General features: G+C 39.4%; 1 protein-coding gene across 1 annotated transcript in view; it reads right to left on the reverse strand.

Annotated features, from left to right (window-relative positions):
• Positions 1–14,191, reverse strand: part of LOC307046426 (ALK tyrosine kinase receptor-like) — a 514,312-nt gene that overhangs the window by 127,256 nt on the left and 372,865 nt on the right.

A 14,191-nucleotide genomic window follows, 5' to 3' on the forward strand; every position in this document is an offset into this window, starting at 1 on the left:
ATAAAAACAACATTTATTTCATGCAGTACATCATGAATCATTTATTTTACCTACATTTTAATCAGCCTATTGAAAAATAACATGTGTACAGATAAAGACATCTGTTTTGGTTGGTCATTATAAAATGCATTGATTATTAAATTTTTATAAAAAAATAACTATTCATAAAAGTGTATTATGTAATGATTGATTGCAAAATGCAATGGAATGTATCAGACAGTTTATTACAAAATGCAATGAATGAAAAATGATTCATTAATGTAGTGAAAATGTATCACATTTTGCCAAGTTATTTAAGAATGTGTCGATATGATATAATCACACCATGTTTCGGCCAAAAGTCACTCACTCACAATGAAAATGTCAGTAGACTTATTTAGAAAGCTTTTTTTTGAACGATCCAACATTCAAATTTTGCTTGATGATTTGCTTGTTGGCATATCTTCGTGCGTGGAAAAAATGGTTTCTTAAATATGACTTTATCAATGACTTCGACACAACCAAACAAAAATAATTATTCATACAGTATGACATATTCTTATCTTTTATTCAGCTACAAAGTTATTTGTAAATGTACATAAGATTGCTCTGTGCATCTTAATCTTCCAAATTAAAACTGCTGGTGCACATCGCTGCACACAGAAATGTGTTGACAGAGCTCCAGAAATGTGAATTTATAGGGAGAAAAAGGGAGCCATCATCTGCTTTGGGAAGCATATTTGGTGCTTCGCATTTATATTTAGGGAACATGCACTTCCACGCACACTGGTTTCAACTTGGGAGAGGCTGTAAGATTACAAAAGTGGCAGCATAGCATGCAGTTCCATTAATTTCACTCTGCAAAAGTTTCTGCTGGGAAACACATTACGCAAACAAGAACACTTCTGGGAACCATGTTTCCAACGCGTGGATGGAAAACTACAGGAAACCATTGAAGGTTATAATGACATAGGAGGCATTTCACATTTTCCCAGAGCAAACTGATCTAATAGATCATTAGATGTGTTGTTCTTTTTACGTTTGTTTTTTAATGCAATTCTTTAGAAGCGACTCTTCAGAGCAGGGTTAGGTTTATTTTATTACACTTTTCCAGATGGTTTTGTGTGGTATTACAAATGTAATTACTGACTTCTGTGGGGTGGTTCGGTCCCACAGTTACATTGTGCAGTCTCATTTTTGACACAGAGGTGAGGCGCTAAAAATAGAGATTCAATTTCTTAACGGCTATATATAAAATAGTTGTGATTCAAGATTAATATGGTCAAAAAACACCAGTTTAAGATGATAAAATAGTGCTATTTTATAACCATTGTTTGATTTCTGGTAAATAGAGTTGTGCAGTGATGATGTATTTTTGTACGCCGACCTGCAGCATTAAAAAGTGGTCCCTCAACAAAAAGCAATGGTATTTTCCCATTGGATAGCAGAATATTGAAGAAACTAAGCTCTTTGGCAAACAATACATACATGACACTCAACACGTTTTGATCAGCATGAAAATCTCCACATAGAAACGCCACTTTGTGATTTTTGAAGCGAAAATGCGATTGGCAGAAGTAAAAAGCTAATGCTAGGCTATAAACAAACTGCATGATGGGTCGCATGGCTACACATCACCACTGCTAAGCTAAAGATGTACTTCTGTCGCTGTTATTGACGTTATCTTATATATTTTACTCCCTTGTTAGCAACCGCAGTTTTTAGACACATAGTAGCTTCACGGAGTCACAAGAGGGGTAATCAGAGACGTATTCTATATCGGAGAACCATACGTGAAGACCCCTTTGGGTTGTTTTAACCAGATACCTTATTTGAGGCTTCTAACCACGAACTTCTTTGAAAGAAAACAGAAGTGGTAAAATGCTATGTTTATTATAAGTTTATAAGTCACTATTAGGAGAAATACTGGCCGAGGAAGATACTTGGGGATAATAAGGCAATAATGTAAGGTTTTTTTTTCTCAGAATGTTTTCGGAGATAGCTGACTGTTTAAACTGACTGAATAATTTTTTGTATTCATGACGCAATCACTCCCGTAAATAGCGACCATCAAATTGGCTCTGCCGTGTTCCATCAACTCAGCGCTGTGTGCCTGCACCTTTCATTCAAACAGAATAAAACCTCTGACATTCAAATACAACGGAACTAGGCCAGGGTGACTGACGTGCAGCACAGTAAAGGAGAAAACCTTGTTGTGAATAGGCAGCGGAAACACTTTGCTATGAAAACTTTATGTAACTAGGGGGAAGATGAAAGGAATAACAACTCTATTTTTCCATAGCCTTTTGTCATTACAAACAAGGGCTCCACTTTTCGGTCCGACTAATTTGCCCGGTGTGTATGAGACACAGAATCTGAGTTTAACCCCTGCATCTAAGAAAGGCTAGAATACAAAACTTGCTGTATTTTCTCATTATTAAAGTGTGCCTGCGTACATGCTGGCATATGATTTTAATGATGAAAATGTAAACCTGTTAAGGGCCATCAAGGCAAAAAATGCTTCCTTAAAAAACACGGTTATATCTATTTTTGTGAGCATCTCCAATGTTTGAGATGTGGGGATTTTGAAAAAAGGGATTGTTCATTAGAGCAGGTTGCTAGCAAATATTTCCATTATTAAAATGCAGTAGACAAACAGGTGTTAAGATCGTGTTTGTTGAGCTCTTTGTGAAAAATGTTATTGTTATTTTCCAGAATCCTATATGTACAAGTCACAATTATGATGTGCATATTTTCTATCTGTTTGCCTTCATTGGGTCAGATTATTTAAGGAGGGTTTCACACATCTTAACATAAAAGGAGAGTTACTTGTCTTGGTAGGCGAAACGGTTGTATTCTGGTCTTTGGAGGAGCTTTGTCGTGTGAAACAATAACCCTAATTAAGTCACCTGGGGTCAAAAGGTCAGCTCAGCTTTGAGGACTTAAAATAAAAATGAAACCTTTGTTAAAAATTGTAAAATGTTAACGACATGGTGATTTTGTGCTTTATCCATACCAAAATGTATGATATTCTTTTTTCTCACTTTTTGGAAATGCATTACTAAGTCACTCCACCTGTGTTAAGTATTTAGTTGAGTTGTATATTAGTTGTATTATTTGTATATTTATAAATCCAACCATTTTCAAACGCACAGAAATCTTTAATATTACTTAAGATTTGTTCATATGTTCTCCTGTAATGGCAACAAATTCCCTTTGAGAATGCAAAAGATTTGCAGTGTTCTGCCATAAGTTTTCATACTTTGACCTTTTACTGGATGAAGGACTTTAGTAATCATACGTCTGGATCTTACAGTAAGTTGTCAGAGAAATAAAATAAGAAAATGGAAGCCTTCTAGTTTGTATTCCCTCTGTGCGATGTCCATACTGTGTTTTTATGTATTACAAGTATATGTAATAGAATATTGATTAAAACAAAACATTTATTATACACTTTTAGTAAAAATTAATGCGTACAAGTTTGTTTATCATAGCAGCGTTCTGCTCCTCAAAAAGAATGCCATAACTGACCAATCAGAACTGGGTATTCAACAAAGTCAATACATAAGCAATTATATCTCCCATGGCTCTTTCTTATGGGCTTAAGAACTATCTTAAGCTAATGTCCTGGCACAAGCTGCAGCAGTGCTTCTCCCCGCTGGGCTCTACAGACTTCATGGCTAAATCACTTGGTGGGCAGCAGAAAAAACACATGGCTCCCCCCAGGGACTGCCCTCCAGATACTGGACTGCTTAACATTCAACCCCATTGCTGAGGGAACACTCAAGCATAGTTTAATGGTAGGGAGGTGATACCCATAAAAAACCCTCTGAGTCCAGGAGGAGATTTATCAACAGGCCCCCTCTCTGCTGCCAGCAGTAGATTACATGTCAAAAGTGGCACAGCGAGCAGATATTTCAGCCAATAAGCACTGGTGGAGAGAGAGCGGGGCTCGTCTCTGGAGTGACATTGCACGGTGTCGCTGAAAGAAGGGCTCAGCTGACCCCTTGATCTGATTGTTCTTAAGAGTGATGGCTGACCATAAAGCTGCCTGACACCATTGAGATGAAATGTAGCAGGCTAAACAGATTAGAGGCTTGAGGGATGAAATACTCAGATTGGAATCTTCTCTGATACTGAGCGCATAACTGCAGAGATGGTCTCCATCTTGTTGTAGAGTTGCACAGGGGTAATGAACCAATGGTTTAAAAATGTGTCATACAAATCGTAGCAAACAAATGGAAAAACATTTTTTTCCAGCCCCAGAATAAGTAATTAGATTGGGGATTTCGACTAATGCACAATATTTGGCATTGATAAAATAAAGAATTTGCTGCAACAAAGACTGTATTAACCTGAGTTGAACAGTTTACTGCACTACAGCTAACCCCCCCCTTTGACATTGATTAAAAGGAATCATCCTGAGGTCTAACTTTAATATCCATCGAAAAGTAATGGTATAAATAATTATTGGCCAGGTCAGCATTGTAAATGAGATTTTATCTCAATGCTTTTTATCTGGTTAAAGGTTAAAAAAAAATGTTGTGTTATATTGGTTTTTGTGCACGTACAGTAAATTGTCTGCTAAGCCAACATCCTATAGTTTATGCCAGGAGAAGTTTCTCTCCCACACACAGTCCCTGCCTGAAACGTCTCCATTGGATTCCTTTACTTTGATAACATAGTTAAATCACTATATAACAATTGCACTTCTATAGCGCTCCAACACATTGTACGTGATTGGCTGAGGGGTGGACATTTCTAAGCAGTTGACCAATCCCAACAGAGCCATCCAGCTAACCAATCAGAGCGGACTGGGCTCTGGTTTCAGAGAGAGGGCCTCTTTAAAGTCTGATAGATGTTTTGTGTCTTATGAATGCAGATAATAAATCAAGCTAATAAAGAACAAGATAGCTATCAGAGAATAGCCAATGGGTTACGACATTACATCTTTGCTAATGTGTGATATATATTTTTCTCCTGATACAAACCAAAGTTCTGATGGTTCAGTACTTCTTGAACAACAAACAGAAACCAGATCACATGTCTAGAGTTTCTGCATTCACAGATCAGTATAATTAAAAAACGATGTCTTCATCAAAGTTTGGACACGCCTTTGATCTTGTACAGTATCTGATGTAATATTATGTGCTATTGCAACCATCCTGAAAACTATTTCAAAACTTATTAAAAAAAAAGAGTTTCATTAAACATTCAGTAAATTACAGTCAACTTTTTAAGCATTCTAGCTGCAGCTTTATCTTATTTATATCAAACTGATTATTATGGAGCTAATTTCCTGCCATAACTCCACAAACAAACTAAATACGTTTTACAAAAGCCTTATGATTCACTAACAAACACAGTGTGGTTAGCAAATACAAAACACCATCTACAAACTAATACATTTAGTTTTGCAAATAAAAAACGTACCTATAAAACAAACACATAACATTTTTCTAATAAATCATGTTTCAGAGACAAATTCAGCATAGGTTTTACAAGTACAACACTTTTTCTTCTAAAGTCACGGAATATTACTGCCAAAAGTCACGTGACTAACGTGACCTGGCGGGAGGTTGAGCAGAGCATGGAACAGCCCTTGCCAGTCTGATGACAGCGGTGTTTCTAGCGATCCAGCGATCTGATACCGGACCTCATATATCAATGAGCGGCCAACAGGTGAGTTTGTTGTTTTTTAAATAAATAAATACAACACAATAAAGAAAGTAATACTTATATAGATCAAATATAAAAATATACCGAGGCTGTCAGCATAATTCAAAATAGAAAACTCAAAACAACATAAATTATAAAAAATGTTTTCAAAGGTTTCAATATTAGCTTACAAAGCTGCTAGACAAGAAGCTACATCACATCCAATCATATCTAGCCAACCCGGTATCACGGCAAGACGTGAACATGTGACGATTTACCATGCTGGGAGACGTGAAGATGTCACAATTTCGTCCCTTCAAACGTGACAGTTACACGGTATTGCTAACATGGCCCAACCAGTGGAGATATAACCGAAAATGCCAAGCAAAGCTACCCCGACGGTCGGTTGTTATTGTCAATATTAATATAATAATGATTTATTTTTTAATAGTCACACTCGATTATGCCAATTTTCTTGTTGCCCCAGCTGGTCGACACCTCTTTTAGCAGAAACAAAGGCTACATTAGTCTATTAAATCGATGTTAATCCATGTGTGTGGATGTGGAATTAACGGACGTGACATTGTGCGATTGTGTTGCCAGGCAACAGCTTCGGTTCATGTTCATTTACAAATTCTTTAACTAGAACCGTAGTTATATTTAAAAACATTTTAGAAGGCCTCACGAAATACTTTATTGTAAATTTAAATTTAAATGTGAAGGAATGTGTGCAGTGGCGGCTGGTGGAAAATATTTTTGGTGGGGCTGTTGATATAGTGAGTAAAAACATTTTTGGGGGAGAAATGACCCCTTACATTGGGACTTCTGGTGATGTACTGGCCCCATAAAATCGTGGTTCTAGGGCCAGGAACAACCAGGCTGAGTCGGGCTGAGTATACTAAACTAACTGCGGTCAAGCCAGCCTCCACTCGGGAAAACCTAGTCAAGCCAGCCCTCACGTGATATTGCGGTGCGCGAATATCCTATGCATTACGGTAGAGTCAAAAAAAATCTTCCCTCTGTGTTTAGATGAGAATAAAACAAAAACTGTCCAGTATCAAAGACTCATTTCACTTCAGGGTGATAGCAGGACATCCCATCTAGTCACTCAGAAAAAATCAGGACATTCTGATGTAGAGTTTCAAAATAAAATACATTTGAAGTCTCAATTGTATGAGCTATCATCCCTGTTTTTAGATGAGAATAAAACAAAAACTGTCTAGTATCATATATCCACCTCACTCCAGGGTGATAGCATGACACCCCATCTAGTCACTCAGAAAAAATCAGGACATTCTGATGTAGAGTTTCCAAATAAAAGACCTTTGAAGTCTCATATATGAGCTATCATCCCTGTTTTTGGATGAGAATAAAACAAAGACTGTCCAGTATCATAGATCCATCTCACTCCAGGGTGATAGCAGGACACCCCATGTAGTCACTCAGAAAAAATCAGGACATTCTGATGTACAGTTTCAAAATAAAAGACCTTTGAAGTCTCATATATGAGCTATCATCCCTGTCCCCAAAGGTCTTTTATTTTGAAACTGTACATCAGAATGTCCTGATTTTTTCTGAGAGACTACATGGGGTGTCCTGCTAATTTAATATATTTTTTAATATTTTTTGTTGTATGTGGGAAGGGGTGGGGCGGCACCCCTAGCGCCCCTATGGGCCGGCCGCCACTGAATGTGTGTATAAGAAAATACATCCGTCATTAACAATACTGGAAACAGAAGTAGGCAAGGTCCTCAGCTCTGTGATTTGATGGTTTACACTGCACTGTTTAATGGTGTTTATGTGATGTGAAATCCGAAAACATTTAAAAAAAAAAAAAAAAAAAACTTTATTCCGAGTGTGCTTGCTTTTCTCTCTGAAAGTCATCACATAACGGCATTGTAATACACGGTTCGGCTGCATTAAATATTACATATCTCCCATAGTTCTCTATTTATAGAACCCTGATGAGAAGACTTCTAGACAAACAGGAAGAACTGCTGCCAAAACTAAAAACGTGACGTGGATCATAAATATATAAGCAATTAAACAACATCTTACATTTAAGAAAATGCCCATTTTAACTTGTATTACTCCATTGAAGTGCAAAGTGCATTTCAAAGTGTCTTAGACATGTTACAGCCCCAACCTCTACTCTGCGGTAGTGGCTCGTGTTGAGACCGCAACATGAAAGAATACACGCAATAACCGGTACTTGGTAACGAGCATTTATTGATAATCAGCTGTTTGCTCACACAAGCGAAACGGGAAACAAAAAGAGGTCTGGAGGACTGGCCAAAAGGAACAAACAGAAGGCCGCACCACGGGCCGTAGGATCCAGAGCTTCCCCCCCTAACCAGAAATCAATTATAAACCCTATGGAAAACAAAATAAAGCCGCGAAAACTGGACTACCAGAGGCCTGTACTACGAAGCAGGATTTTCGCTTAGCCGGCTAACTTCAGGGAAAACTCGGGGTTTCCGGTCCTACGACGCTGGTTCTCTTTTTAGCAGGCTAAATCTCCATGGTAACTTATGCTGAGCGGCTAACCTGCCCCGGAGCAGGTTAGGTTGCAGGCTAAGAGCTCAACTCAGTGAAAGCACTGCCTGCTGACCAATCACAGCTCAGTGTGCGAAGTTTAAAGCGATCAAGTCATATTACAGGAGAAAGGAAATACAGAAAAGCTGCTGTTGCAGGAAAGACGGCCGGCAAAAATCACCGACTGTTTGAACGTGAACATTAATAGAATATCACCTCCCATCTTCGGAGCAATCTGACTATTATAACATTAGCGTTAAGAAAGCTTACTTAAATATCTGCCACAACATAAGTAACCGGATCAGAGTAACATTAAGTAGCTTACAGTCCGCAGCATATCAAATCATAATGTATCATATATTTCCTCAGCTTCTTGAGCCGTATCTGGCCGTGCAACGCTCACAGTGTCACATACTGTATGCAGAAGTATTATTTTAAGCAACACATTAAGTTGACGAAACACTCGAGTCAAATGTAATTAAAGTCAGATACACTGTGGACCTCTGTGTCGCCCGTCAGCTCAACATGATGCCGTTTAAACAATAAAATGATAAAGGGCATTCCGGCCGTCAGCGAACCGATCCAGCCTTTCTGCGCGACTGTCACTCAAATGTGGGATATAGTCTCAATTTGTGGGACGCGGGACAGTTAATAAAAATGCTGTGTGTGCAGTCCCGCACAAAGCGGCACACCTGGTCAACCTACACACACACACATACTTGGGGTTTCACCAACTAATTGACTAGTCGACTACCTTTACCACTAGTCGGCGCTGTAGGCCCTAGTCGACTAGTCGTGAAAAAAATGGAGGTAAACGAGGTGCTGCAAAATGCTCCAAAACACGTCCGACATTCTAATGTATGGCAGTACTTCAACGAAGATGTAACCAACTCCACAGTGAAGTGTCAGTTGTGTACAGCTGTACTGAAGTACAATACAAATGCATCTGCTATGCGCAACCATCTGAAGATGAGACACCCGCTGCCGACAGCTAGCACTAGCAGTAATGCTAGCACCAGTGAGCAACGGACCGGCGTCAGCACTGAACAGAGGCAAACGAACAGCAAGAAAACACGGGTCAACAGTGATGCGGATGATGAGCTACGGGATTACTGCCAGCGGACACCGCATATCCCACAATGGATAATCCACTGGAGTGGTGGGCAGAAAACGTGCACCGCTTCCCCCGCTTTCGAGGAGCTACCTGGCTATTCCAGCCACAAGCACCCCGAGTGAGAGGGTTTTTTCCCTGGCAGGCAACACTGTCACCCGAAAGCGGTCAAGCCTCCTTCCCTCACATGTCGATGCGTTGGTGTTCAAACCAAACCAAAAATATGGAAAGGTGGACGTTATCGTGGAGGACAGCGAATAAAGTGTTGCGCACTCGATTTACGTGGCATTTATGTAAACAAGAGTCTTTTGCTGTCGATTTTGGTGAGTCCAGTTACTGTTTGTTATTTACTCAGCCATGTAACACAAATTAAAATGCAGTGTTTAATGTTACTGTATGAGTTCCAATATAAAATACAGTTGTACACCTCTCTTTGTGTGTCTTTATTATGACGTAACGACTAGTCGACTACTATTTTGAAAAATGTGTCGACTAGTAAATATTGGTAGTTGTGAAACCCCTAACACATACACACACACACACACACACACAGTGCTGCCCCTCACACACACACGCTTCAAATCAAGTTGCATAAATGCTTGAGCTACGTTTTTATTATATTTACTGTGAAATCTGCCTATTATGTTTTCGTCATTATTAAAACAAATAAACACTTGCAACTGATAACACTGGCAATGATTTTATATATTTATTAGAAAAAAATCATGCTTCAAATAAGTGGGAACGGCGTACCCCCACGTCAAACGCCCACTACACCACTGTCTCAGCATTACCTCGAGACAAATGTAATTAAAGTCAGATCCACTCGTGTCTTAGACGGGGCAGTGATATCATAAACCTGTTAATGTACGCATTCAAACACTTTTTCTTTTACCAGCTGTATTCACCTTTTATCCTGGATAAAGTGTTTAAGTCATGGATGTTTAAAGTTTAACTTCTTCATATGTCTAATAGTAGGGTGACCATATTTTGATTTCCAAAAAAGAGGAAATGCTGCCCCCAGCCTCGAGATACTTAATGATACTCAACGTTTACTCAAAGATGCCTTATTGTTTTAAAGTATGCCTCCTCTGTATGGATATACAATTATTATTTATATTATTTTACTGTATATAACACAATAATATCTCTCTATAACCAAAGACACACCAAACCAAGGTTACTCAACAATCAACATGCTTTATTATACCTAGAATGATCTCTGACAAATCTCAAATGCACAAGAATAACTTAAACATCAACCTGTAACAAAATAATAGCTCTCTTTTCAAGTCTTACTGGACAAAAATAAATAACAAAATATATGAAATAGTAGAAAATAGAAAATCCAGCTTTAACAAATAATCTCTTTGTATCTTGTCAATGTAAACAATAAAACAGTAACCTCACAAAGATACTAATGTAATTATTTTAAAAGTGCACTATGCAGTTTTGGATTTCACATTTGCATAATTTCCATTAGTGAACATAACCTAACATAACATTTGATTACCTAAATCAAACCAAACACATTTTGAGGCACCATGAACCAAATACAAGCCTACTTTAAATGTTTGTAAACACAATTCCAGGCCCTGTCATTGTAAACAACCACAGTGAAACGACAACTTTTCACATATTTCTAGCTTCAAACAGTTTTCTAGGGTCCCAATTTAAAATTAAAAGTTTAAAGTTTCTCTCCCACAGCTACATAGCTTTCTCTCTCTGCATAGCTGCATACTTCAATCTTCTTCATCCTGCTTTTCTTCTTCATCCTCCTTGTCTGCCCATCGATATTTAGCTGTGGAGCTGATCTTTCCCAGCAGGTTTCGGTTGCTCAACAAATAAGCATGAAAGTCTTTGCAAGACATTTCCTTCAAATTGTATTGCACAAATAGAATCCCCTTCAGTGACTCAACAGACAGCTGGTTCCTCTCCTTGGTCCACTGGCTCTGCATCAGTGAGAAAACCCTCTCAACATTTGCATTGTGAGAGGAAAGTGCAAAGACAAACTGTGCAATCTTCAGTAGTTCTGAGTAACATGCAATGCTTTTGGCCTTCTCAAAATATTTGGTCCACTTCTGGTGCACCTGCAGGCCACTGAACTCCTCATCACAGTTGCACCTTTCTGTGAATCTCTTCAGATTGGTGACCTGGTCAAAACACTTGACATCACCAATTACCACCCCCTTCTCCCCATCCACGTGAATGTGGAGAACTCTTCCATGGGAGTCATCCACTTCTCCAGATACTCCAGACATGTACTGTACAGGCCTTGCACATCAGCACAGAACTGGTCATATTCCTTACCAAGTCCATCACTACGCTTTTGTGCCAGTAGTCCCTTAACTTTAAGGGACATGAAGTTGTTGCTCTTGCGTTCAAGAAGAATGGTGTGGATGCTGTTCATTATTTTCTTTACTTCCATAATGGAGTTCTTCTCCTTTTCCATGTCTTGAATGTGGGTGTGGAACGCAGACATGAGTGAGTGCATGTGCCAGAGGTAGATCTCACTGAATTCGTTTACAAAAAACTTCTTGATCACTGTGGGTGGTTTTTGCTGAGACAGAAAGAATGTCTTTAAGGCTGGAAACATCTGTATCATCCTCTCAATGCCTGGGAACAATGACAGCCACCTTGTCTTGCTTTGAGAAAGCATCCTTCTGTATTCAATGTCAACAAAATCACAGTACTCCTTCAGGCTCTCAGTGCGCACAGTGTAAATGTGGAAGAACTGGTAGATTTTGAACATGATATTCTCAAGGTCAATATCTATTGTGTCTGCCCCATGATGAACACAATTATTCAATATGTGTGCTGGGCAACCCACACCGATCAGAGTGTTCTTCAGCAGCAACCTCTTCAAATTGCAAACACATTCTTTCCCCCTTCATCACGTCGGATTCCTCCAAAGTTTGTGTTGCAATTGTCGCCAGTAAATGCAATGCATTTTTCAGACAAATTGTTTTTTGCCAATGTTTCAATTAGATATTGTGCAATGGTTTCTGCTGTCTCATTTGGTGTGTCTTTAAACTCGATTAATTTTGTTTGCATGCCACCCCTCTTCCAGTCAAAGTACTGGATTATGATTGGGAATATTTTCACTGCTCCGTGGTTACTCCCGTCTGTAGAAACACCACAGTACTGGATTTCTTTGAGTGCTTCATCAATCGAGTGGGGCGCTATAACACCATTGACAATGGCTTCGGTTTTAGTGCGCGCATTACTGAATTCTTTGGCAGTGTCAGAGTCTGGAAATACTTTTTTTAGCAAGGCACTTGTGCAATCCATAGATCTGTAGCTGTTGTGATGTTTCACAGTGTGAAATGCAAACGCACCCTCCGCTACATTTACAGCATCCTCTGTTTTGCCTGGTCTAACAAAGAAGTCTGTCAACTTTGCCGACAAACTCTCACCTTGCACAGCTTTCCTATGTTTGTCTGTGTCCATGTGCGCTTTAAGATCGCCTGCACCTTTATTGAACACACACACGTATGTGCAAGCTTTGCACACGGTGCACTCCGCCTCCCATTTGTTCCGACCGGGCCGGTACATTTGGAATTTCTTCTGCAATTCATCTGTAAAAGTACATTTGCGCTTTGGCATTGTGAATGTGAGCGGCGGTCCGCTCTGTCCCCTTCCTCTGTTTGTGTGTCAGCATAGTTGTAGAGCCGCCCACAAAGCTTCAGACTCAGGGATTACGTCACATACGCAACAGAGTACCGTAGTATTCTGTGCAATTCGCCAGTCAATTTAAGTACATGCAAACGGTCCGCGAAACCCGGACATTTTCATGAATTTATAAACCCCCCTCGGACGACCCGGACAGGGCGTGAAAAGAGGACATGTCCGGGCAAAAGAGGACGTTTGGTCACCCTATCTAATAGTATAGTTGACTTTTCATTCAGGAAGTATGACGCTGCGCTGTCAGTATGCTTCTCCATGTTTGTGATTGGTCGAATGCTCCAAATACCACCCCTTTCATGTGAACACGTACCTAACTAGATAGGACACGGCTGGCTTGAGCGATCCACTTGATAACCCGTGTCGTAGTACAGTTTAGCGAGAGCGCGTATGTTTTGGATTAGGCCAACCGGCTAACTCAAACATATGCAGGTTAGGTTGAACCAGCTTCGTAGTACAGGCCTCTGGTCCTTCAAGCTAAACATAAACACATCTGCAAAAATATGGCCTACAGCTCAAAATGGCAAAGAGCAGTGGCGGCCGGCCGGATTACAAATTAAAATAAAATAAAATAAAATAAAAAAAATATATATTTTTTTAAATATATTTTTTTAATTTTAATTTTTAATGAACAAAGTAAATATTATATAATTGGTATCAGTAAAATGTATAATCCACAATAAAATCTCGTTTAAAATGGTGTTACGATGTCTAAAGTTACTGATAAGTCACATGTTTCCTGCCTGGCCTTGCCCGTGTATCATTACCCTCTCTCGTCTGGGCGCTAAGAGAGGAGCCCTCAATCAGTGCAGCAGCAGCCAGTAGCAGCTGACTGTTGCTATCTGTAATCTATGGCTCCGAAACATAACTTCAGCCAATCAGCGTCGTCAAATCTGATGATCACCGGGCGCCAATGTCAGCGCCCGGTGCAGGGTTATGGCTAGAAAGGATCCTTCTTGTGTAAAACTCTCGCGAGAGTTTGCGAGTCACGTGGCTGAATGTTTACGTTTGATAGGCAGCCTTTCAGTTACGATCGTTAACATCAGTGGGCCACAGCAAATTATGGTGAGAAGCTAAACTATCTATTAATTATGTCAATTACAGGGAGTAATTGACATAATTAATAACTGTGTAACTGTGTGTGTGACTAGCTGGATGTAAAGAGGTAAACACTGTCTTTTGTTTCCCATGCTTGCTCTTCAAACAGCCGGGGACAGATACTAT

This window comes from Notothenia rossii, assembly GCF_949606895.1.
Source record: "Notothenia rossii genome assembly, chromosome: 7".
NCBI classification, from domain to species: domain Eukaryota; kingdom Metazoa; phylum Chordata; class Actinopteri; order Perciformes; family Nototheniidae; genus Notothenia; species Notothenia rossii.